This window comes from Neovison vison, chromosome 5 (genome assembly GCF_020171115.1).
Source record: "Neovison vison isolate M4711 chromosome 5, ASM_NN_V1, whole genome shotgun sequence".
NCBI lineage: Eukaryota > Metazoa > Chordata > Mammalia > Carnivora > Mustelidae > Neogale > Neogale vison.
Window position 1 is genome coordinate 31,804,486 of NC_058095.1, and position 25,416 is coordinate 31,829,901.

The window sequence follows — 25,416 nt, forward strand, 5'->3', positions numbered from 1 at the left end:
TTTCATACTGAGGATGCCAAACACGTTTCTCTTTCACATTTTAGTTTGGTTCCATCACTATCTTAACAGTCAGTCCCCACTCTATCTCTGAAAATGTCTTTAATGTCCCAGATATGCCCTAGATCAAGCAGATTTCCAAGACTCGCTCTCCTCTGGCCCTTCTCCATTTTCCTCTCTTTCTCCCTCATACTGACCTCTGAGGACTTGGGGGTTGAATCGCAACTTTCCCTTTGCCTGCTCTGATTTTACTCTGTGACTTGGGGCAAGTCACTTACCCTCTCTGGGGCTCAACGAAAACAGGATGGGGTTGGACTAGGAAATACGACTTTCATTTGAGTGCCCTTGGATTTCTCTGAGTGGGGGAGACAGAGACAGATGATAGAGAGTTCCTTCAGTTCAAGGTGGTCCAAGTCCCCTTTACTGCCCACTGAGCTCATGCCTGCAGCAGCCATTGTGGCGGGAGCTGCGGGGGGCTCATATGACACCCTGGAGGGAAAGAGACAAACAGGGATTGAGAAGAAGAGACAGAGAAAGAGGGAGAAGCACAGAGAGAAAGAGAAAGAGAGAGAGAGAGAGGGAGAGAGACTTAGGTAAGGCATAGTAGAGCACAGAGAGGGAAGTGGGTGGAGGGAAAGAAGGATTCTGATCACAATTCATCCCCAAGATACCGAGGTTGCACCTCATTTTGAGACTTGACGGAAAGCCCAGGATATCTGAGGAGAAGCCTGTGCTCCTTCCTGTTCCAGCTGGAACCCGTGTGGGCCCCGTGGGGCGAGCCGCATTCAATAAGGAAGATCATTTCCATAGTGACGTGAGTCCACTCGTGTGCACAGGGGGGCACAGCTGCCTGCACTCTGTCAGCCAGACCCTCCGGGCACACTGTCTGTCTGTGGACGGGGTAGCTTCTGCTTTGCACTTGCTGTTAGCCCCTGAGAGTCTGCCGAGCCCTGGCTCCCTGCTCGGACTCGTGCAGGCATCTGGAGATGACATTGCTCCGGAGGTAGCTCACATACCCATTTTCTGAAGCCAAAATCAAGGCAGGACTTGGAAGTCTTAATGGAAGCACAATTCATTAATTTTCTCATTGTCCTCCCCTCACTGCACAAATGGACCGGGCTTGGACGATTTGTCATACCAGTCGACATTCCCACTTACTCTTTTTTCCATTTGCACTCCGGGGTCCTTGCCAGTGAATAACTTGCTTTTGGCATCGCCAATCTCTGTCTTCTCACAGGGGCTTCATCTTTGCTGTTTCATTATTCTGTTTTAATTTTGAGGGTCTCGTGGCTCCTGGAGGACAGCCTCCCACAGGGGTGAGGGGGCCTGGGACGCAGGCCAGGCTTTGGGGCCGGGGCTGGGGGGCTGATTACTCCAGGTGCCCATCTGTGTGCCCCCCCGCCGGACGCCTTGCCCACACAGGCAGATGAGGATGGCGCGGCTGTGCAGTTGCGGAAAGATGGCAATGGCTTTTTAATAGCTGGGGGGGGTGTCCTCATTCATCTGCACATGCTGTTTATTTTGCCATTTGTCAAATTCTGACTCTAGGGGACCAGGGTTTGGAGAAGTTCGGGCTTCAAGATTGATGACCCGAGTGAATGACAGGTCCCCCTTCTCTTCTAAATAGAGGCACTGCCAATAGGCAGCCCCACCGCCCACTCATCTCTGAAAGGCCCATTTCTCCACCTCTGCTGAGGCCAGAGATAAAATATTTATTTGGGTTCTAACCAATATGCCACAGCTGCCTCCCTGCCTTCACTAGAGAGTTGAGCGAGCTCCGGAACGAGCAGGCAGCTTAAGGCTCAACCCTGGTTCTGCTTTGCCAAAGGGAGGAAAGAATGAATGAATGAATGGAGGGAAGGAAGGAAGGAAGGAAGGAAGGAAGGAAGGAAGGAAAAAAAAAAAGATTCCAGTCTTCTTTTTGGAGAACAGGTATTCCTTGGATGGAGAACAGTTCTTGACAGGGTTAGGCACTTCCTTTGGCTGCCACAGATTGACCTAGAACACACTCAGGCTAGAATGAATGCCGAAGTAACAGGGTATTTGAGAGTAAAAAACACAACTTTCTTAGGCAGGAAGGTACATTTCATAGAATCATTCCATCCCAGGGGTTGTGAAATCTTAAAACTAGTCTACACCTCTAATCCTTGAATCCCCGCTACAGCATTTTTCCCTCTATTTGAATGCTTCCGGTGATGGGGAAATCACGACTTCTCAAAGCAGATGATCCCTGTTTGGAATAATCTGTCTGTTGATAGCATATTTTTTTTTATATTGAATTGACATCTGTCTCTCTGCAAATTCAACCCTCTGATCAAGAATCGCTTTAAAAACACACAGAACACATCCATTCCCTCTTCTTCTCAATGGCCTCAGTAAAAAGAAAACCACAGGCACAAGGTGGGGGGTCACTTGCCCCAGGATAAGCAAAAACTTAATTAATTGCAGTTTCAACCTCTCTAGGAACAGCGTTTTAAGCCAATCCGTCTGAATTTTCTGATCAGCACCAGTGAGGTCATCAGACTCTGACTTCACCTTCACCATCTCCTGGAAAACAACTTCTCCATCTCCTCCCGCCCAAAGGAAGATGAGGGAATCCGCATGCATCAGACACACTGTTCTTCCCCCGAAGGGAAGGTGACCTTGCCTGAAACAATCCTTTCTTTTCCGCTGCTAATAACTTCCTGCCCCACCCTTTTTCTTATAAAAATCTTCCATTTTGTATAGCTCCTTGGAGCTCCTCTGCTTGGTAAGTGGGATTTCTGATTCACGAATCACTTAACAAAACCAGTTAGAGGGGCACCTGGGTGGCTCAGTGGGTTAAAGCCTCTGCCTTCAGCTCGGGTCATGATCCCAGAGTCCTGGGATCGAGTCCCATATTGGGCTCTCTGCTCAGCAGGGAGCCTGTTTCCTCCTCTCTCTCTGCCTGCCTCTCTGTCTACCTGTGATCTCTGTCAAATAAATAAATAAAAATCTTTTAAAACAAAAACAAAAACAAAAAACCAGTTAGATCTTCCGAGTTACTGGTTGAATTTGTTTTTTAAGAGTCTTCAGCAGAAAGAAAGTAATCTCATTCTCTTGGAGACTTCTTTCCTCCAGGCTAAGTCTTCTCAGTGGGCTCTTTTGTGCTAGGTGCTGGAGAGGCACAGATAAAGAAGGCTGGTGTGATCAGGGACATGTACCTCACAGGACACACATTTAAATTTCTTTGCCAAGGAAGTGGTTGAGGAGGGAGCCTGTGCAGGCTCATTCCAACATTTCCACCCCTCTGCTCATTTCCTTCTTAACTCACACCCAAGAAGGGAGGGTTGACAGTTCAGGATCCGGGATGCTCATTAGGCCATGTTTGACCAGTGGCTAGGGCCACTGTGGGACAAGATTTCACACGGTAGGTACAAGGGTCAACTCCCCTTTGCAGTCTGGCCCCAGGAAGTGAGGAGGCCAGGCAGGGTTGACTACTCAGACTCAGCCATGCTTTCTCTGTTCTGCTTCCTCTGTGTCTACAACCAGGTCAGGCCTATGTTGTTGACTCAATCATCTTAGAACCAGAAGCTATTGGCGTGTGTGTGTGTGTGTGTGTGTGTCACTGAGGCATGACTAACTAGAGAAATCCTATGCCAGGGGAATTGAAGACTTGCCCAGCTATGAAAAGAATGTTCCTGGCTTATCTTGTTATTCTTCTTTGGGAATAACTCCCTAGTGGAGGGGATATCAGGAAGGTGGGATCCAGGAATTCCTAAGCCTCTGGCTTCACACTACCCAGATAGCATCAAATGTCATTGCAATCTTCAGTTTCTCTGTACCTCTTGAAGTTGTACCATCTAGAACTAAAGTGAATACCTACCTTAGAAAACAAAGATATAAAAAAGATAGGGACATGGGAAACAGAGTGGGGCTTATGCCTTGCCTGCCAGAGAAAGATGGGGTAGCATTGTTGCATCTATTGGTCTGTCTCCTCCTTGTCCCAGAGGGAGGGGCAAAGATGGGTGACAAGCTTGTGCTGGGTCTCCTCCCTATCTTGACTACTGATCTGTAGCAATGATGGAAATCAGCTCAGACAGCTGGAACTGGGTGTGCTCAAAAGAAATAATGTCAAGAAGTATGCCCACTGAGGCTGGGGCTTTGTTCATCTGAGGAATGAGTGATATGTCCAGCCCCATGCTATGGCAGCACAAAGCTAGTCTGCTCTGTCTCCTTCAGGGGCTCGGTGGGGCGATTGTTAAAATAATGACAGCAGTTTCTAATGCCAGAAAAGGTGGAAGTGAGTAATGGGTAAGAATGAAGGATAAAGATAAAGAACACTAGAGAATTAATGGCATTCAGGTCTTTACGCATTTGGAAGAAAATGCAGCAACATCTATCAAAATTAAAGACATATCTACTCTTTGATCCAGAAATTCCATTTTTAGGTTTTTCTCCCCTACAGATATACTGGTACAGGTAGGTAAAGACATATGAACATGGGTATTAATTGCAGTATTTTTGCCCATATTCAAGACAGGAAGGAACTTAGATTTCCATCAATGGAAGACAAGTTACGTAACATCTGATCTACCTATATGATAGACTACCACACAGTCTTGAAAAAAAGGATGTGATGGGACGAAACTATCTTTGAGCCATGTTAAGAAAGAAACCCATCAGAACACTGTGCTTTGATCTGTGCAAAATACAAAGGTCCATTGACAGATATAGATGCATGTGTATGCTTAGACTATTATGGAAGGATATACATAAGACTGTCAATGCTGCTTTACTTTGGGTTGGGGATGGTGATGAGAGAATAAGGAATGGAGAAGGAAGAATGCTTGGTTTTCTTTATATACACTTTAGCATCATTTAAATTCATTATGGTAAGCTTGTACTCTATTCCCAACAAAAATAGCATATAATAAAAAGGAAGCATATGCCTTTTGCACATCTGCCAAATGCTGAACCTCTCATTGCCCCAGATATTTATTGAACACGCATTGTTCGCCGTACACCATGCTAGCCCGACTCTGGGAGGAAGTGGAAAAGGTACAGTTCATGCTTTCGGGGAACTTACTGTCCAGGTGGGAAGAAAATGTATTGACATACTTATTCTACAAGTCGGAGGGGAAATTTATTCCTCGCTAGGGACCTGGAGAAGATTTTATAGAGCTGGTTTAAAATGCACGGGGAGTAGAATTTTGAGACTTGAAGATGGATGAACAGGTGCGGAATTCCAGGCGGAGAGAGCAACGGGAGCCGAAGATACAGAACGGGAAATGGACAACAGGAAATGGACAACCTCCTCAACCGCTTGCTTTCATAACAGAAATCCTTTCTTCTGGGTTACAGGATCGTTTGCTTTCAGGAGCCTTAGTGAGAATGTGGACACTTTTGACTGAGATAAGCGAATAGATTCAGTGGGGGTACTAAGAAACCAGCTCCCTCCCAACCCCCCATGACTAGATTTGTAACATTTGCCAATTTCCATGGTGTAAGTATTCCCACCACAGTTGCCTTCAAGCTACTGATACAAAATGGGAGTTAGGAAGAGACACACATAATCTACTCTTTTAAGTTTGACAGAGCTCACTCCAACAAGTTGCTGGATATATCAGAATCTCAGAGTAGCAGAGCTAAAAGGGATGCTGAATTTCTTTTTTAAAGATTTTATTTATTTGACAGAGAGAGAGAGGGAATACAAGAAAGGGGAGGGGGAGAGGGAGACACAGGCTTCCCTCCGGGCAGGGAGCCCCACTTGGGGCTTGATCTCAGGACCCTGGGATCATGCCCTGAGCCCAAGGCAGATGCTTAACAACTGAGCCACCCAGGCACTCCCGAAGAAATGTTTTAAATGAACCTCACCTACACAGGGGGAAATGAAGGTGCTTGCACAATGTCAAAGGAGGTGGCGGAGTTGGGACATTATCTTTTTACCTTTTAGTTTAGTGACATTTCCATTTTTCCTTGGAAATCACTAATATAATAGAAGGAATGGGGCATGGGACTGTGTCATTTTAAGGTAGCAAGAGGGTATAAAGAAAAGCAGAGAGGTTTCTCCTAGAGAGAAGAGGAGGGTAGGGTTCTGGAATGTGTCTCGGTCGACAGGAAAGGTCTGTGTGATGGGGGTTACATGAGAGGACCACAGCTGGGAGGAAGAGTCACAGGGGAAGAGATTTCAGGGGAAGGGCTTGGAAGATAAATGGCACAGTTTGTTCGGGCTGACTTTTCTTCCTGGAACAGGAATGAAATAACCTGACCTGATATACGGAAAAGAAAAACTGGGCAAGTTCCATCCGTGTCCTTACCATCTGTGTGGACATGGGTAAGTCATTTCCCTCCTGCAGGGGTCAGAGACTTCCTCCTTGAAGGGAGGCCAGGAGATGGGGTTTCGGAGATTGTTTCCCAGGACCCGCCTAGTATGACGTTCACTGAGCCTGTGAATCAGTTGCTTCAGGAAGAATTCCCAACAACCATAAATGTGAGACATAGGGGAAGAGTTGGTCAGCCTGATGGCTTATTTATTTATACCCAACCCAAGATAGACAAAGAAATCCAGAGCAAGAGAAGGCAAAGTGAGGTTTGTTTTTAAGTTTATGGCAGGTCAAGAGAGCAGAAGATAGATTAGTGAAAAACGGGATAAGGGGTCCTCTTTATTATATCATACCCTAAAAAGACACAACAGCCCATGCTGAAAGCTCTTCAGTGAGGACCCATTACCTTCGGGGTGAGATCCAAATTCCTTTGCATGGGCACAGGGATCTCCATTTTCTGCCTTTGCCTATCCTTCCAATCTCCTCTCCTGAGCCCCCCAATCTACTCCCTACATCACCCAGGTAATGTTCCAGGAGCACACACTGCTTGCTAGCATGCTGTGGTTCGGTTCTCAAACTTTGCAAAGACCCCATCCTGGGATGCTCTCCTCATCACATCTGCTGGGCAAATATTTTCTCCTTCTTTGAAATCTCCAGCATTCCAGTGTCTTCCTTAATTCTTTCCAACATGGCAGCCTCCCCCTCCCTGCCTTGAGATAGAGAAAATCCCTCCCTTTCCTGACTGCAGCCATTCTGTGTGTATGCCAATTTCATGGCACTATGGCCATTTTATTACAAACTTCTGTTTTTATCCTCCCCACTTCACTGTGAGTTCAGGAAGGCAGATAACTCCTGTCTCGGCTCCGGAGGCTGAAACAATGACAACTCTTGGAGCTGGTGACTGACTCCCAAATGCTGGTAAATCCAAAAAGAAAGAAGGGGAATAAAACTGTTCCTGGAGCCCCCTAGAGGGCCACTGTGGGAGAGAGAGTCAGGTGTGGCAGTCAGATGCAAGGGCTTTTGCTGAAGACCATCTGGGACTGTGGATCTACCAAGACCCTCTAATTGATTTTAGCTGAGCCCCTAAGGGAAATTAAGTGAAACCCCCAGGGGGGCAGGAAGGTTGCAATGATACTATAGAGCAAGGTTAATGAAAGCCTTGTTCAAGGCAGCTCCATGCTGAGCTCCAATAAAGTCATTCTCTCTCTGGAGGGGAAGATCCTTCCTCAGCTCCCATGCAAACCCATCCCACTGCTAAGGGCTGGAGTGGAGGCTGTGACGTGCCACCCAGATACTCCTTCAGCCCTAAGACCCACTCTACCCACCTTCCTTCACCTTCCATAGATGCTGATCTCCAAAGTACGCTCTGATAAACTTCTTGCATGCCAACCTCCATTCTGGAATTTGCTTCCATGAGGAACTTATCCTAGTGGATACTATCAGCCTGCTGGTAGGGGCTGTTGAGATTTGCCACATGGTCAGAGTTGGTAGGTTGGGATGATGATCTCTTGGGACAGGAGCAGGAACTGAGACTACCGACAGAACAGTGACCCCATCAGGGCTACCATGGGAGCCCCAGAGAGGGCTGGAGTCAACAAGTGTCATCAGAGTAGGGTTTAGCCGGGGTTCCCAAGCAGCAGCCTGGCATGGCCATCTGGGACAACTTAAGCAGCAGTGGGGAGGTAGCGGTGGGAGTGAGTCATATTTCGATATCACACCAGCAGGAGCTCTCAGTATGGTGCTCACAGGGTGCTCTCAACTCTGGCTACACCTCTTCAAAAGTACCGATTCCAGGTCTTGACCTTGAGAGATTCTGGCTTCATTGGTCTGCAGTAAGATGGAAGCCCTTGCATGTCTTTTTAAAGAATATTTATTTGAGAGAAAGAGAAAGAGAGAGAAGAGCGAGCGAAAGCGAGTAGGGGGAAGGGCAGAGAAAGAGAGAGAGAGAGGAAGAGAAGCAGACTCCTCAGAGCGCAGAGCCTGACTTGGGGTTGAGCTCATGACCCTGACATCATGCCGGGAGCCGAAATCACAAATCGGTTGCTTAACTGACTGAGCCTCCCAGGCGCCTCCCTTCAGTTTCTAGGGTGCAGCTCTGGTTGAAAACTACCAAGATGGAGCAAAGATGATACACTCTGAAATCAAACAGAGTTGGGTTTGAATCCTGGTCCTACAGGTGTCTGGGAGAACTTCAGCATGTAGTGAATTTTCCGAGCTTCTATTTCCTCATCTGTAAAATCTTATAAATCATATATTTTATAGAAATATTGAAAGGGAAATATGCTAATAGTAATAGCAATGATGGTGATAGTAGCCTTCAGTCTGTGGAGTTATTATCACAATCATTGTTATTATGATTTGCATTCATACTTGGCCTTACGAATTCCTCCTCTTCCAGGGTACAGCGCCCTATGGTAGACTTGCCTTTCTCCGCTCCTGCTCTGTTATGGGGGAGATCTGTCCCCTCATTCCAGCTGTTGCTACCTGAAGTCCAGCAAACTGTAGCTATAGCAGCTAAATGCAAACCCACTGCCTCTGCTGGGATCGAGATGATCAACCAGATGATCAAACATGGGCATCTGTGGTTGCATTTCTGCTCACACCTAGGATAACACGCGCAGCGGTTGAGCCCTTCAAGAGGACACTGGCAGGTATATGGCTACTGTGTAGAAAAGTAAGAAAGAAAGGTTTTGCTCAAACATAAAGGCAACAATAAGGCCCAGGATACTCAAATGGTTTCCCCAGAGTTGTAGCACTTACCATGCAGCTTTGAACAAGTTCCCTTTCCTCTCTATGCCTTAGTTTCTTATTCTGAAAAATATGGGTGGCTGATCTGGAAAAATGAGTACTCTGTGCAGTTTGGTGCTGCTGGTTCTCCAAACATCTCCCCTCCCCTCCCCAAGCAGATGCCTTGGGGGACTGACATCATGCCTGCCTTTTCCCCCCAGAGACTCCAATGGTGAAAGTCAGGGCTCTGAGAGATGCCGCTTCACAGTAAGGGATCTGAGAGTCTGCCCTGGGCGCTGCCCACCTTAGGTCTCCTCAGCCCCACCCCCCAAGGGTTGTAAGTTCCCCCATTTCTCCTCCTGCCATTGAGAACTTTAAATAGCCTCCAGCACACTATGCGGCTGCCAGAAGTTTTAATTAAATAATGTCCAGCTGTCAGAAAAGCTGTTATAAATGGTCCTTTTGTCTGCACCACTGTCTGGGAAGCCAGGAAGGAGAGAAACTCAAGGGTTATAAATATGAAGGCAGAAGTTCAGTGGGGAGCCTGGGGGCAACAGCTTTTAGGTACCCTGAAAACCACTGGAGTAATTTTTTTTTATATATGTTAATTAGTCCACGGAAGGGCTCCTAGACCTGGCTCTGTGACTGGATTTGCATGTGGGATAAACTGAAAAGGGGCTGGGGAAACTGGTGTCCTTGTCCAGAGCTGCTTTTCCTAGGCTGCAATCAGTATCCCCTTTTACAGTCCATATGGGGAAGTAAAGAAGGCGGGGGGTAGGAGGTGCTGGCAATCCAGAGACAGTTCTTGGATGAACTTTCATGATAGTTTCCTTCTTCCCCTTCCTTCTTTTTGCCCTCCTTTCTCCCTTCCAGCATATACTCGGAGTCTCTATGATGTTTGAGAGTTCTCTCCAGTAACGAAGCATATGGAGAAGAAGTGCACATTTAGTGAGTGTATTAAGTGCTAGATATTTTTTTATACATTATTCCATTTAACTATTACAGAACACCCAGGAGATAATTATTCTAAAACTCAATATTGTAGTTGAGAAAGCTGAGGCTTTGAGATTGCACAACTTTCCCAGGTCACACAGCCAGTAATGGAAGGGCTAGGGATTAGAACTCCATTAGTCTGAAACTCCATTGGGACAATGGCTGAACATCTTTTGTGTATTGTTTGGCTAGGGTCCTACAAGGTACCTGGCACACAGAGGACTTGAGAAATATTTATGAAAGGAGGAAAGGAAGGGAGAGAAGGAGGCGTATGACTCCATTCTGTCATACGCCGAAGCCAATGACTTTTCTATTATGGAACATTGTCTCTGGGGAGTGCAGGCAGGCAGTTATAAGCCAGTTAAATGTAGGAAATAGTTGAGGGAAAGCAGTTGCTAAAATGTGTATAAAACATCATGACTAGAAAGCAGAAAGTTGGTTTCAAGAGCCATAGAGGAGGTGGAATTAAAATACTATGGGTATTCAGAGGAGGGAGGCCATCACTCCAACTGCAGCAATGGGGGTTTCATGGAGGAGGCCGGATTTGTGCCTTAAAGGATGAGGGGGACTTGGACACTGAGAGATGGATGGCAGGTAGACTGATCCAAAAGAAGAGATGGGGGAGAATCGTAAACAAACTACCAAGAAAAGGATAGACCAATGGTCAGGGCATCTGGGAGCCACCTGGATTGGAACTTGAGCTTCATAGTGTCCTGGTAAGGTGCCTGGGATTAATATGGCAATGCCATGGGTGAGGAAGAAGTCAAAGGCCATCCAGGCTGAATGGGCCTGAGTCTGGGAGTATACACACGTGTGTGTGTATGTGTGTGTGTGTGTGTGTGTGTGTGTGTGTGCATGCCTGTGTTGAGTGGGCATGGTTGGTATTCTCTCCTGTGCTTAGGTGCCATTAGGGCCAAGTGGAAAATAGTCTGTTTCCTTGTTGGGTCTGTCATATATAGGTCTGCCATTAACATCTATCTGGGCATTCACAGAGATCTGCTGTTGGGTTCTGCAGCAGCAGAAGAGGATGGAATTACTCCCAGGATGAGCTTGTTCTGGCATATTCTGGTGGGTACAGTTCTCAGACCCTGGCCTTCCCCTAGGAAACAGGGTCAGGTGTGGCACCAGCTAAGCTGGTTTGGGGAGTGGAAGGTGCAGCACAGGGACTTGGGAGCTGGAGGGAGCAAGGAGGATAAGGGCTCTGACGTCACTTCTCTTTGTCCCCAATATCCCACAACCCACCACCCCCAGCAGCACAGAGAAGACTGGCCTAGTGCCTGAGGCAGAGTGAAGGCTTCCTGAGGCTACTGTTGAGCTGAGTCCCTCGTTTCTGCCAGACTGTCCCAGAGAGTGGCAGGAAGAGACAATTCACTGGTTTGGAGGATCATTAAATAATGACAGCCAATGCACACATCTTTGTGGACAGGCCTCCTGGCAGCATCCCCAAAGGCCAAATGAGAACTCCCAGGACTGTTTCAAGAGCATGGAGGCTCTGTATGAAAAGAGCTGAGGTGCAGAGGCTCGGGATTCCCTTGATAAGAGCCCTTTCCAGTGCAACACCAGAGCCCAGCCAAAGGCAACTGTCCCCTTCAGGTGAAGGGCTCGTCCCTTGCGTGCCACAAAAACTTGGCTGTTCCATTGATGGGGAACCCTTGGAGCTAGCTTTAGAGCAGGTAGTGTAGACAATTCACCATAGGATAGGATTCCAGGAGCAGGGGGTAGAGGATTCTAGGGACACTAGATATGAGGGAGAGATTTTGAATTTGGCCTGTCTGCCATCAGGCCCAGGCAGGTATCCTGCTACCTGCCTGGTGGGGGGTGGGGAGGGGGCTTGGGCGTGTCTCTAAATATCTCTGGGTCTTGATTTTCAATTTATAAAAATTCATTCAGTAAGCACCCAGTGAGCACCTACTGTGTGCAAATGGCTGTGTTACGTACTAGGAGGCAGGCAGCAGAGAAAAGCATATGATCTCTGCTCTCATGGAGCTTCCAGTCTAGTGGAAGTAATCAAGTCATCAGACAAATAAGTACATTATAACACATTGCAATAAATGCTCTAAGGGAAAGGTACTGGGTGCTATGGGAGAACCCATCAGGCTGGCCTGGAAGACCTCTTCGAAGAAGTGCCTGGGAGCTGATACCTGAAGGGTAAGTACAAGTTATAGGAGTCAGACTTAGAGGAATGTCTTGTTCAAAGGCCCTGAGGAGCGGAGGGCAGTAAGGTGTTTTAGGAGCTAAAGTTAAATCTGTGTGGCCAGAATGCAGTAAGCAAGGGGAAAAGTGGAGTGACATGAGGCTGGGATTGAGGACAAGAGAAGGGGCAGGTCACCCAGAAGCCTAGCAACCAAGAGAAAAACTGGGGACTTTACCCCGTGATTGTCAGGAAACCGTTGCTCAATTTTGAACGGAGTGTGATGACTAGATTTGCATGCTAAAAATAAAATAAACAATCAGAGATGGAAAAAACCCAAAAACACCACAAAATAGTTGGACCTCCCTGCAAGGGAAAAAAGAGATTTGAACAAGTATTTTCATGTTACAGCATCTACCCCCATGGGAATAATCTACTAGCAGAACAAAGAATTATGTACAAAAATATTCATTATAGTTAAAAAGACCCAAACCACTCTGGCTGTTGTGTGAAGAGAATAAACATAATAAATCTTTAGTGTTTGCTTTGAGCTAAACAAGACAAAGGCTGGGCCTCAGCCCCAAAGGGAACAGAAGCAATGATTCTCAACCTTGGCTGTACTTTAAAGACATCTGCAATGATAGCCAGCTTCCAAAAGAACCCCCCAAAGGCTTACCTGCTGGCATATACATCCCTAGGCAGCCCCTCCTACTCTGAATAGGACTATGCTATCCAGTGTAACCAAGGGGATATTGTGGAGACCACGGGGTGTGACTTCCAAGGCAAGGTCACAAAAGACACTATGGCTTCTGTCCTGCTCCCTCTTTCTTAGATCACTTGCCCCGGGGAAAGCCAGCTGCCATGTTGTGAGGATGGTCAAATAGCCCTACAGAGAGATTCACGTAGCAAGTCATCGATGCCTCCAGCCAACAGCCAAGTGGAAGAAATCCTCTTAGAAACAGCTCCTCCAGTCCCAGCTGACATCTTGTCTGTAACCTCATGAAAGAACCTGAGCCAGAACCACTGAGCCACTCCTAGATTCCTGACGCAAGAAGCTGTTCAAGAAGGCTTACCTATTGCTTTAAGGCATTAAGTGATCTGTTGCGAAGCATTAGGTAACCAGTGTTCCTAAGGAGATTTAAAAATCTTGAAGCTCAAGCCCCATGTCCAGAGATTTTGATTCTCTTGGTCTAGGGTAAAGTCCAGGTATTGGTTTGTCTAAAACCCTCACATGACTCCAGTATGCAGCCAAGGTTGAGAACCACTGACTAGAGCACTGGGTAGGTCAACAAAGAAGGCTTAGGTACAAGGTATTACCTTGATTTCCAGAGCTAGGGTTATGCTGAGGGTTCTAACCTGGAGGACGGCAAAAACCCAGTTTGTGGATCAGAGACCTGGGTCACTGTGGACTTAGAGCCAGGCTGCTTTAGTGTCCATAGCTTTTGACCACAGGGTACCTAAATTTCCCTAAGGATACAGGCTTATTGAAAGGAACTGAGTGCCTTAGCTGGGGGAGAAGAGAGGTCCAGGGCCAAGCAGGTAAATCCACCTTCTATAGACAACAGCTTTGACCCATAAACCCTCTCTGCCGTCCTACACATTTGAGATGCCCCGTGCTCCAGTGATGCACAGCCCTCCAGCTTCTTTCCACCTGCCATTGTGTTTTCCACCCAGACCCCATTCCTGCCTCTGAATATGCTCTTTGAAAACTTCATGAGCAATGATGACAGCTGATTCTGAAAACCTTTGTGCATCCTCGAGTTTCCATGGTTAACAGGACATTGTTCCCATCTCTGAACAATATGTCAGGGGCCCGAAAGTCTCTTTGCTCCCCTTCATGTTACCTCCCTGATGAAACCTGCAATAAAGTAATTAAAATGATTGTAAAGGGAGTCCTAGGAGATGAAAGACGCTGATGAGACAGGCAGAGGCTGTGAGCTCACCCAGGTCTCACGGCGCTGCATGCCAGCGATGACTGGGCTGGTCTCCTGTGATTCTCCTAAGAATGGGCACCAGTACCAGCTGCATCTGAGTGATACCTACAGAGCTCAGAAGCACAGATAGACATTTTTTTTTTTTGAGCCCCTGTAACATGCTAGGTGTAGGAGATACAGAAGGCAGTAAGATCCTCTTCTTGTTCTCAAGGAGCTCTTAGCTTGGTAGAAACAAATAAGAAAAGAGGTAATAGAATGTGATGAGTACTGCACTTGGGGGCCCATGGAAGCCCAGAGGAGGCACTGCACTTGGCCCAAGAAGTCTTTGGAGGAAGTGAGAGCTGAGATGTTTTGCTGCCTAGGCAAAGATGGAGGGACATCAAGAGCAGAAAGTACAATGTACAGGTGTAGAAGCTTGAGGCTTTTAGGGAATTGTAAGCATCTCCTTGTGGGTCTAAGCATGGTCCCTGGATCTATAGCTTAGGGGAGTGGCCCAAAGGCAGTAATACCTCTTTGAGTACCAGGCCGTACATGAAAGGCACACCATGGGCAGAATTCACCATTTCCCAGCACCCCACCCTGCCAGATCCTACTCTTCCTACTCTTCCTTTTTCACCAAATGTGGATGACCATCCCCTTCACTGTCCCAGCCTAATGGTTGCTCCAGCCCCCATCTCCAGAACCAGGACTTTGATTTGCTTTGTCTTCTTTGGCTTGACCCACTGAAACCCTGGCTACTGGCCTGTTTCTTCCTTCTGTCTCCTGCTTGTGTCTTGTTAAAACTGGCTTCCATGTGTTCAACCTTTCTGACTCTCAGATGGGCCTTGGGACCTTCTCTGATGAGCTGTGACCATAGGCAGTTAGCATCTGATTAAGTGTTTTACTGGACGAGGAGCAGGACAGAGGAGACTCGGGGAAGGAGAAACCCAAATGCCAGCAGGGATTCCGAGAGACACACTTGGAAGAGACACAAGCATGAAGAATAGGGCACCCCCTGGGGGGCGCCTGGGTGGTTCAACTCTTGGTTTCTGTTCAGGTCATGATCTCACAGTTGTGAGATCGAAGCCCGCATGGGGCTTCTCACTCAGTGTGGGGTCTGCTTCAGATTCTCTCCCTCTTGTTCTTTTCCTTTCCTCCAAACCCCATGCTCTCTCTCTCTCTGTAGAAGAAATGAATAAACCTTTTTTTTTTTTAAAGGGAGTAGGGACCCCCAGGTTCCTATGGGGGAAATGTGTTTTATGGAGTGGGGCATTAATCAGCATAAAACTCTGGGTAAGAAGGTAAGGGGCTCCTGGGTATTTCCCCCCTTCCTGTTAATGGCCCCAGAACAGGAGTCACAATGCAGATGCCTTCAAAAGATTGTGTAAATGCGTCCTCTGGCCAGTGAAACCATGGCGGGGGGCTGGGGTGTGCTGGGATTGAATGCATGGGACAGCCCACATGCCTCTAACGGGGGAGGCTGCTGCTTACTCCCAGCCAATTGCTGCCAAGTGGGAATGCAGGTGCAGTGTAACTAGACATTGAAATTTCTCAAGATACACCAAAAATCTGAATTCTAATGGAAAATCATTGCCAGTTAGTCCACATAAAAACAAGCAAAAAAAAACACATATACATAAAAATGATGAAAGCAGCACGGTCTTTGAATTTCAGCAATTCCCACCCATAAGATAAACAGAGCAACTAGAGACCAAAACTGTAGACAGTGACATCAAGCCGGATGATGAGCTACTCCCATGAAGCCTAAAACACACAAGTAGGTGGGGACAAATCACCAAAGCCCAAGCCCCTTGCGGTCTCAGCATCTACATGGGAGGCAGAAGAGGGAGTGGTCAGGTACCTGATGGCCCTGAGGAAAGAACCATACCCAAACAGCCAACAGAGGTTCCCTGGAAAGCAGGGAGGTGGGGTGGCAATTGGAAAATAGTAGTTGAAAAACCGGAAGTTCTGCCTAGGTGGGAGAGTTTCATAGTGATGAGGGGAAGGGGAAGAGACACCTTTGCAATTGCTCCAAAGAAGGCTGCCAGAGAGACACACTAGTCCCACTCCCTTTTGGGGGCCAGGAGGGGACAGCTTGTGTCTACTGTGCTGCCTCGAGTCCGCCATATTGATAAAGAGACAGGAAAGGTTGGCACCACCCATCCCCCATACACACACCTGTCTCTCCCACCGGCTTCCACGACTCCTCTCCGTGGGCCCTTCCCCTGCCTCGTTTGCCCAGTCTTTGTCGGAAGGAAGCGGGGCAGCCAGGGCCTCCAAACAGGCTCAGAACAGGGCTGAATTGGGGCAGGGAAAGGCCGGCCACCCACAACACACACGTGACCATCGGCCTCCACAGGCTCCCTCTGGATCCTAGAAGAAGAAAAGAATGGGCTCGCCCACTTAGGTACAACAATTTTGTGCCAGGAAAACACTTTTCTTTGTTCAAAGCACTTTGAAGTCTCTTGTTCTGACTCAAAGGACAAGCTTGACGACTTACAATGGATGCAATTCCAACCAGTTTAGGTTTCTGTACCTATTGAAAGTCCATGAAATTCAAGTCAAGGAATCTTTTGAAGGAAAACAACAGTTGTACTCCAACAGGACCATCTAGTTTAAGATCAAACGTTAGTAGTCAGCCAGAACTACATAACACAGTTATGCTAAAAGCATAACATAACACAGCTATGCTTTTAGGAATCCTATGGTGGCAGAAAGAAAAAGAGTGTAATTGAACGGGAAAAAAACCAACAAGCTTATGCAAGACCATGAAAACTTGCTTACAAAAAGAACACAGAGCAACCAGAGGAGGGATCAAAGCCACGCGCCTGGTGGAGAATCTGGAAGCAAAGACTGTATCACCCAAGGGCACATCAGAACACATTTTACCCACTGCTTTAAGCAGTCTTCCTTTGGAAGATTTCAAGAGTCTTGAACAAGATCAACAAGAAAAAAATTAGACCAAGTCTCTCAGACCAAGAATTACCTTCATTTAAGATTAGCTTACGTAGGACTTGATGCCTCCCCTTCATTCTATTCAAAGGTAAAAATATTTAAGAATATTACGCCAAAGTTGAGTATTTGATGAAGTTTTACTTGAAGTAACAATACTACTGTATAACTTATGAAGACTCAATTACAGAGAATGGAAACTTTCTATGATATTTTTATTTGAAAAAGAATGAAAGTGACTTACATGAGAATTACAGACTTAAAGATCTTGCTAGGAAATTGTATGTTTGCAAGGTGTTTGTGTTCCTGTCTTTTAATACTACGTTTAGGGATGCCTGGGTGTCTTAGTTAAGCGTCCGCCTTCAGCTCTGGTCTTGATCCTGGGGTCCTGGGATCGAGTCCCGCATCGGGCTCCCTGCTCAGCAGGGAGCCTGCTTCTCCCTCTGCCTGTCACTCCCCCCTGCTTGTGCTTTCGCTCTCTCTCTCTCTCTGACAAATACATAAAATCTTTACAAAAAAATAAAACTACTTTTAGGGGCGCCTGGGTGGCTCAGCTGTTAAGCATCTGCCTAGGTTCAGGTCATGATCCCAGGATCCTGGGATCGAGCCCCACATCAGGCTCCCTGCTCAACAGGAAGCCTGCTTCTCCCTCTCCCATTCCCCCTGCTTGTATTCCCTCCCTTGCGGTCTCTCTTCCTCTGTCAAATAAATAAATAGAATCTTTAAAACAAAACAAAACTACTTTTAAAAGAACTATTTATGACAATGGGTTTCATTTCTATTAGAAAATAATTTTTTTCCCTGCATCCTTTGGGATACTGCATTCTAAAAGATGCTAAGTAGGAGTTAGCCAACATTAAATATAACTTTAAAAAAAGAAAGAAAGAAAGAAAGAAAGAAACTGGAAGGTTCTACCCAAACTATTAGTGGCTGAAAGCAAGGGGTCTGAGGCCAGTTCTGAAGGGATGGAGCAGTCCAGACCCTGTGAATGTTGAGAACTGAACAACCAGGGATCCCCAACACAGGTTCCACATACTAATGAGAAATTGCTGGCTGTGGGAGCAAAACTGAGCAGAAGAGGAATAATAGAATCAAAAGAAAGAGGTCTGTATACAAGTGGGGCAGGGGAGCAGAGCCAGGAGATCTCAGAAGGTGAGCTGCCATATTTTTATTTTTTTTAAATTTTTTATTTTTTTAAGATTTTATTTATTTATTTGACAGAGAGAGATCACAGGTAGGCAGAGAGGCAGGCAGAGAGACAGAGGGAAGCAGGCTCCCTGCTGAGCAGAGATCCTGATGTGGGGCTCGATCCCAGGACCCTGAGATCATGACCTGAGCCAAAGACAGAGGCTTAACTCACTGAGCCACCCAGGCCCCCCACATATTTTTAAATACAATACAAAACAACCCAAGAGGGAGCCCCAAGCAGTTAAAAAACTTCCCGGAATGAGGGCCTCTTCCACAAAGTTCAGGAAAATTGCGTTTACTTAAAAACAAACATCATAAAAATGTTGAGGGTGAAAGTCACACAAAATTAGTATTCAAACAAAGAGAATAAGGAACAAAGTAACACCTTTCTAGGCAGTGAAAGTATTCCAGAAAGAGACACCTACAAAGCAAACAAAAACTGCAACCTCTTACTTCCAAAGGAGCTAAAAGATATTAAGGAAATGACATCATCATCCACTTAAGTGAGTGTCATTAGAATCATAACCTCAGAAATTACATGACACATCGGGAAAAAGAAGAAAAGAAGGGGTAAAGTCATTGCAAAAAGGAAGACCCAAACTCGAAGAAACACGAGAGTACACAGACATAATAACAGACCTTCTAGATAACAGAAGGTCAAAAGGAAGAAAATTGTAACACTCAAAAGAAGTAGAAGAAAAAAGAGGATAAGAGTAATTTGAGAGAAAATGAAAATATGAAAGAGGCATGGACTACTTATATGTAGCAACAGGGGCTCCTGAAAAACAAAGCCAAAGCCGGGGAAGGAGCAAATACTAGAAATTATAATTTAAGGAAACTCTCCTAAAACAACAACAGTAATTAAAGATCTGCACCTACCTATTGAAAGAACACATGCACACAGCGTACCTGAAAAATTGAGCCTGAATGATGGATAGCGAGGCATTTTGGTAAAATTGCTGCACTTTAAGAAGAAAATAATAAGGCAGAAGACCATTATTTAGGCATGCAGCCAAAAAAGAGGAAATGGCTTATAAGGGAAAGAAAAATTAGTTTATCAGACTTTCTGACAATATGCTTTATATTGGAAGACAATGAAGTAATGTTTTTAAGGTACCTAAGGAAAGCAAATACAATTCGGGAGTTTTATATCCAGAAAAACTGGTTGACATGTACAAAGGGCACAGGTAACTACTATGCGCATGTAAGAACTCAAGGAAGAGTATTCCCAGGAGTTCTTCCTGAGGGATTTACTAGATAATAAGCTTCAGATAAGCATAATAACCAGAGACACTGGTCTGAAGGGCTTGTAGTGAGCATTTTGGCGCAGCTAATATAAGAATAAGACTGAATGAGGACCAAAAGGCAGAGAGCATAGTCTGCAAGTCTATACGATTTGAAAATTAGATACAGTGCAATTACACAAGTTCAGGGGAACAATAAGGGGACCATATGCATATTAAAAAAGAACATTTTATTTTATTATTTAATTAAGAGGGAGAGTGCGCAGGAGAGCACAAGCAGGGGGACGGGCAGAGGGAGAAGGAGAAGCAGACACTCCGCTGAGTGGGGAGCCAGATAGATGCTGGGGGGTATGATCCCAGGAGTCTGAGATCATGACCTAAGCTGAAGGCAGATGCTTAACCCACTGAGCCAGCCAGGTGCCCCATGTGCAGATGTTTTTTCCAATCATTTTCAGTAATCGTATTTGTGGTAGTAGCATTTGTATTGTTTTTTATTCTGAGACAGTTGAGTGGATAATGTGAGATAAAGCAAATGACCAATCATGGGGAATTCTAACCTTATTATCTCTTGCATCCTTAAGAAACCAGGAGACCCAGTTTGGCAGAAAGGAGATACAGATGTATGAGGGAAGAGATTAGGTAAAATGCAGGAGTTCTGAATTTGAGTTGAAAGTATCCATACCTGGAGTGTGTATATTTTCTAGCTTGGTCCAGTGAAAAGGCCTAGAAACAATGAGCACCTCTAGGACACAGATGGTGGTCTTGAAATATTGTTTCTCACCATAAGAAATTGGGGCTTCTTGAGAAATGTCTGATTTCATTTTTTTAAAATTTTATTTTATTTACTCATTTGAGAGACAGAGAGCAGAAGGAAAGAGAGAGAGCACAGGAGTTCAGGGCAGGGACAGAGGGAGAGGGAGAAGCAGGGAGCCTGATGCGGGGGCTCGATCCCAGAACCCTGGGACCCATGACCTGAGCCGAAAACAGATGCTTAACCGACTGAGCCACCCAGGCACCCCTGTATTTCTTTTAGGGGGCGCCTGGGTGGCTCGGTGGTTTGGGCCTCTGCCTTCAGCTTGGGTCATGGTCTCAGGGTTCTGGGATCGAGCCCCGCATCGGGATCTCTGCTCAGCGGGGAGCCTGCTTCCCCCTCTCTCTCTGCCTACTTGTGATCTCTCTCTATCAAATAAATAAATAAATAAAAATATTTAAAATAAAAAGGCTTTTGTTTTATTTTAAAATAAAAAAGACTTATGTGCTATATCTATATGGGACAAAGATAACATACCTACGGGGCCCCTTTGGTCACTAAGACCTCCACATTCCATTTCTGCCTGGGAGGACATGGGTTATTGGGTCTAACATGAATTCCCAACAGAATATCCTCCTGCCTTTTAGACAGTTAAAGAGATTATTCCAAAGAACACGTAGAAGTCATGAGAGTAAACTATAGGCTTTTATTAGGCAGCCAAGAATGAGCTGAATAATAAAATAAAAATGGGCCCAGAGTAGAGGGCTCCCTGCATTTGACATTTCTACTTTATTCTAACCAGGAGCTCTCTGGGAGAGTCCCAGAAAATGTCATGAGAAATGTATATTTATAATGGTGGCTCAATATTGTTAGGTGAATTCTACCTTAACAGCCCATATGCAAAATTTCATGGTAATTGTGATATTTCCATCACAATATATTTTTCCATCACAATTAGGATTCTTCTCTTTAAAGGTGAGTTTGGCTTCAAGATTCCTTTAATAGCAGCTGGCAGGAGAAGGTAAGCATTTGTTTACAGAACTGTAATTGCTTCACAGTGTGGAGGGAGGTGTGGGCTGTTCAAGGATTGTGCCAGCCCCTGGGCAAACAAGGCATAGTTACACAGAGGGGACCCATGGTTGGGAGGGCCAAGATGCGCATAACAATGCAAAGAATTAGGGAATGTCCTGCCTTTCCTACTCAGGCCAAACCCCCAACTTTTCTTCTTCGTTATCTTGGATACAGCAAAACAGAACTTACGCAAAGAAAATCAGGGCGTTCAGAATTTCTGAATCACTATGTTGAGCACATTTTCTCATTATTCAAATTAGTCATAAAGGCTGTTTTTGCTATTTTGGGGTTCTTCAACATTTGAATTCCCTTCCTATGTTGGGAGACTTCTCTATGGTATGGAATTTGGTGAGAAGAGACTCTCACCCTAACAGCTGAAAAGTCCAATGACTCATTTTTCCAGTCTCCTTTGTGGTTAGGAGGCAGGCAGAGGACCTGGGTCCAACCAATCCGAAATACTCCAGACTTAGAGTCCAAGAAACAATGATGGTGGGGAATTCTGGAAGCAGTAGTGGAGGGGTACAGAGGCATCCGGTTTCTACGGATGGGGTGGCAGACCCATTTGTGTGAACTTCCATGTCTTGGGTGGCAGAAGCAGGATTTTCACTGATCTTATTCTAGAGTGTGGGTTATCCTGCACAGCCTACCTGTGTTCCTGCTTATTTTCTGAGGATGAGTCTATTCTACAGTCTTCTTGGCAATTTTTTGAGCAACTCAGTATCAACAAAGGTCTTCTCTGCTTAAATCATCTGGAGTCTTTTTTTTCCTCCCTCCCTCCCTCCCTCTTTTCTTTTCCTTCCTTCCATCTTTCCTTCCTTCTTTTCTTTTCTTCTCTCTTTCTTTCCACTCTTTTGTAACTTTCAATTTGGAAACCTGGCTGATACCATGGTTTGAGGCAATCTCATGATAGGCCACTTGGCATGAAAATGGACAAGACCTCAAAAAGGTAGATAAACTGATCTTCATGAGAAAGGAAGAGGAAAAGAATATATGCATATACAAATATAAATATAAGTATATATTTGGGGGCTGAAGAAGGAGTAGAAAGAAGGATGGAAAGACGAAAGAAGAGAGGAGTTACAACAACGCAGTGTGAAGGACCTGTGAATGTTCTCGGAGATGGCTTGAGAGCATGTTAAGAATATCAAATGTTCTATGTACAGTTGCTTTAAGTGCTCTAGTGTAGATGACTTCCTCTTCTTTGACTCCACGAGGTGTCTAGAATAAAGTATACTCAGGCACCTGGATGGCTCAGAGGGTTAAGCCTCTGGCTTCAGCTCAGGTCATGATCTCAGGGTCCTGGGATCCCTAAGCAGGGAACCTGCTTACCCCTCTCTCTCTGCTTGCCTCTCTGCCTACTTGTGCTCTCTCTCTGTTAAATACATAAATAAAATCTTTTTTTTTTTTTTTAAAGGATAAAGTATACTCCATACTCATCAGTGCTTTGTGTGAGTGGGGTTTTGGGCATGTGGAAGGCAAGGAGAGGGTGAGTTTTGTAAGTGGGTTGTTAGAAAGCCAGACAGAAGATCTATGAGACAAGCAAAGAACCCAGAGTCAGAGGAGCACAAGAGAATTTAAGTCGGGCTGGACTTTGTACTTCCACCTGCAATGACTGAGGGCTCCAGTTTTTTCACAGTCACTGAAATCGGCGATTGTTGGTTTTTTTGATTAGAGATATTTTAGTAGATACAGAGTGGTATCTCTTTGTGGTTTCAATTTGCATTTCCCTAAAGACTAATGACATGCAGTATCTTTTCATGTGCTTATTAACCATTCTTTGATTTCTTTAGTCTTATGTCTACCCAAGTATTCTGCCCATTTACTTTTTTTTTTTTTTTAAGATTTTAATTATTTATTTCAGAGAGAGAGAGAGCAAGAACACAAGGGGGGGGGTTGCAGAGGGCAGAGAGAGGGGGAGAGGGAGACACAGACTTTTCTATAAGTAGGGAGCCCCACTCAGGTCTTGATTCTAGGACTCTGAGGATCATGACCTGAGTCAAAGGCAGATACTTATGTAGTGAGCCACCCAGGCACCCCAGGTCTTTTTAAAAGTAATCTCTACACTCAATGTGAGGCTCAAACTTACAACCTCAAGATCAAGGGTCAAATGCTCCACTGAATGAGCCAGCCAAGAGCCCCTCTTCTGATCATTAAAAAAAAAAAAAAAATGAACTGTTTATCTTTTATAATTGAGATGTAAGAGTTCTTTACATATTCTGAATATAAGTCCTTTACATTACTTGCAAATATTTATATTGCAAATAGTCTCTCTTACTCTGTGGCTCATCTTTTCATTTTCTTATAGTGCCTTTTGAAGAATAATTATTTTTTATTTAGATGAAGTCTAATTTGTCAAATTGTTTCTCTTAAGGACCATTCTCTTGGTGTTTTATCTATGAAGTCTTTGCCAAATGCAAAGTCAGAAAGATTTTCTCCCATAAGGATTTGTAGTTTTAGCTCTTACATTTAGGTCTATGATCCATTTTGAGCTAATTTTCTTTAAATGATTCTGTTTATTTCAGAGAGAAAGAGAGAACACATGCATAAGGAAGCATGAGTGGAGGAGGGGGAGGGAGCACAGAGAGAAGCAGACTCCCCACTGAAAAGGGAGTCTGATGTGGTGCTCCATCCCAGGACCCTGGGATCATTACCTGAGCTGAAGGCAGACACTTAACTGACTGAGTCACCCAGGCTCCTCAATTTTGAGCTAATTTTTGTGTATCCTATGATGTAAGGGTTTAAATTTGTATACTAATATTCTATGGTCCCAGCACCATTGGTTGAACAGACCATCCTTACCCCACTGAACTGAGTTGGCAACTTTGTCAAAAATTAATTGACCATCGAGAAAAGGATTTATTTTAGGACTTTCATTTCTGATCCATTGATTTCTATGTCTATTCTTAGGGTGGCACGGTACCATACATCCTTAATTTCTGTAGATGTAGACTAAGTTTTGAAATAGGGTAGTCCAAATTTGTGCGTTCACAAAATAGTTCTGTTTATTTGACATCTTTTGCATCTCTACATAAACATCATAACAAGCTTGTCAATTTCCTAAAAAAAGAACATTGATAACTTTCCTGGGTTTGATTTGAAGTTATAGATCAATTGGGAGAGAATACCGAGTCCTTCAAACCATGAACATGGACTCTCTCTCCATTTATTTAGATATTTAAAAATTTCTCTCAGCATTATAGTTTTTGGTGATCAAGTTTTGCACTTCTTCTGTTAAATTTTTTTTTAAGTATTTTACTCTTTCTTATACCATTGTTAATAAGATTATTTTCCTAATTATTATTTTTGGATTGTTCATTGCTAGCGTATAAATATGCAATTGATTTTGAAACATTGATCTTGTAACCTGCACCTTTGCAAAATTTGTTCATTGTGTTTTTTTCCTGATAGATTTCTTACATATACATACATACATACATGTACATACATACATTCATACATACTTACAGATAGGTTTTTCTACATATAGGATCATGCTGTAATAGAATAAAAAATGTTACTTTTTCTTTTCCTGCCTGTGTGTTGCTAATTTTATTTCCTTGCCTTGTTACAGTGGTTAGAAAGTTCAGTATAATACTGAACAGGAGTGATAGGAGTTGCTGTGAAAAACATTCAGTCTTTCATCATTACATATTCTATACACTGTAAAGCTTCCATAGGTATCTTTTTTTAAATGAATTTGTACCAGTTTATTCAGCTTTATAAAGACATCACAAGTCAAGCATCAGGAGTATTGGCCCAGAGCTCCACTTCTGAAGACCCTGATGAAAACTTATTATCTGTAACATCTTGTCAGGCTAGTCTTTGGATGGGAAGGTATATAACGCATAGGTACCGTATTTTTCTTGTTTCCTAATATATAAGCTACTGAAGTCCCAGTAATACTTTTTTTAGCTTTATTTTTTACAATTTTTGAATTTATTTATTAACATATAATGTATGACTAGCTCCAGCGGTACAGGTCTATGAATCACCAGGTTTACACACTTCACAGTGCTCACCATAGCACATACCTTCCCCAATGTCCATAACCCTACCACCTTCTCCCTACCTCTCCCCTCCCACCCCGGCAACCCTCAGTTTGTTTTGTGAGATTAACAGTCTCTTATGGTTTGTCTCCCTCCCGATCCCATCTAATTTCATTTTT

General features: G+C 44.7%; 1 protein-coding gene and 1 pseudogene across 1 annotated transcript in view; one reads left to right on the forward strand and one right to left on the reverse strand.

Annotated features, from left to right (window-relative positions):
- LOC122907275 overlaps nt 1-17,005 on the forward strand; it is a 48,386-nt pseudogene extending 31,381 nt beyond the window's left edge.
- Nucleotides 1-25,416, reverse strand: part of ASIC2 (acid sensing ion channel subunit 2) — a 969,864-nt gene that overhangs the window by 366,585 nt on the left and 577,863 nt on the right. The gene's annotated exons all lie outside the window — the stretch shown is intronic.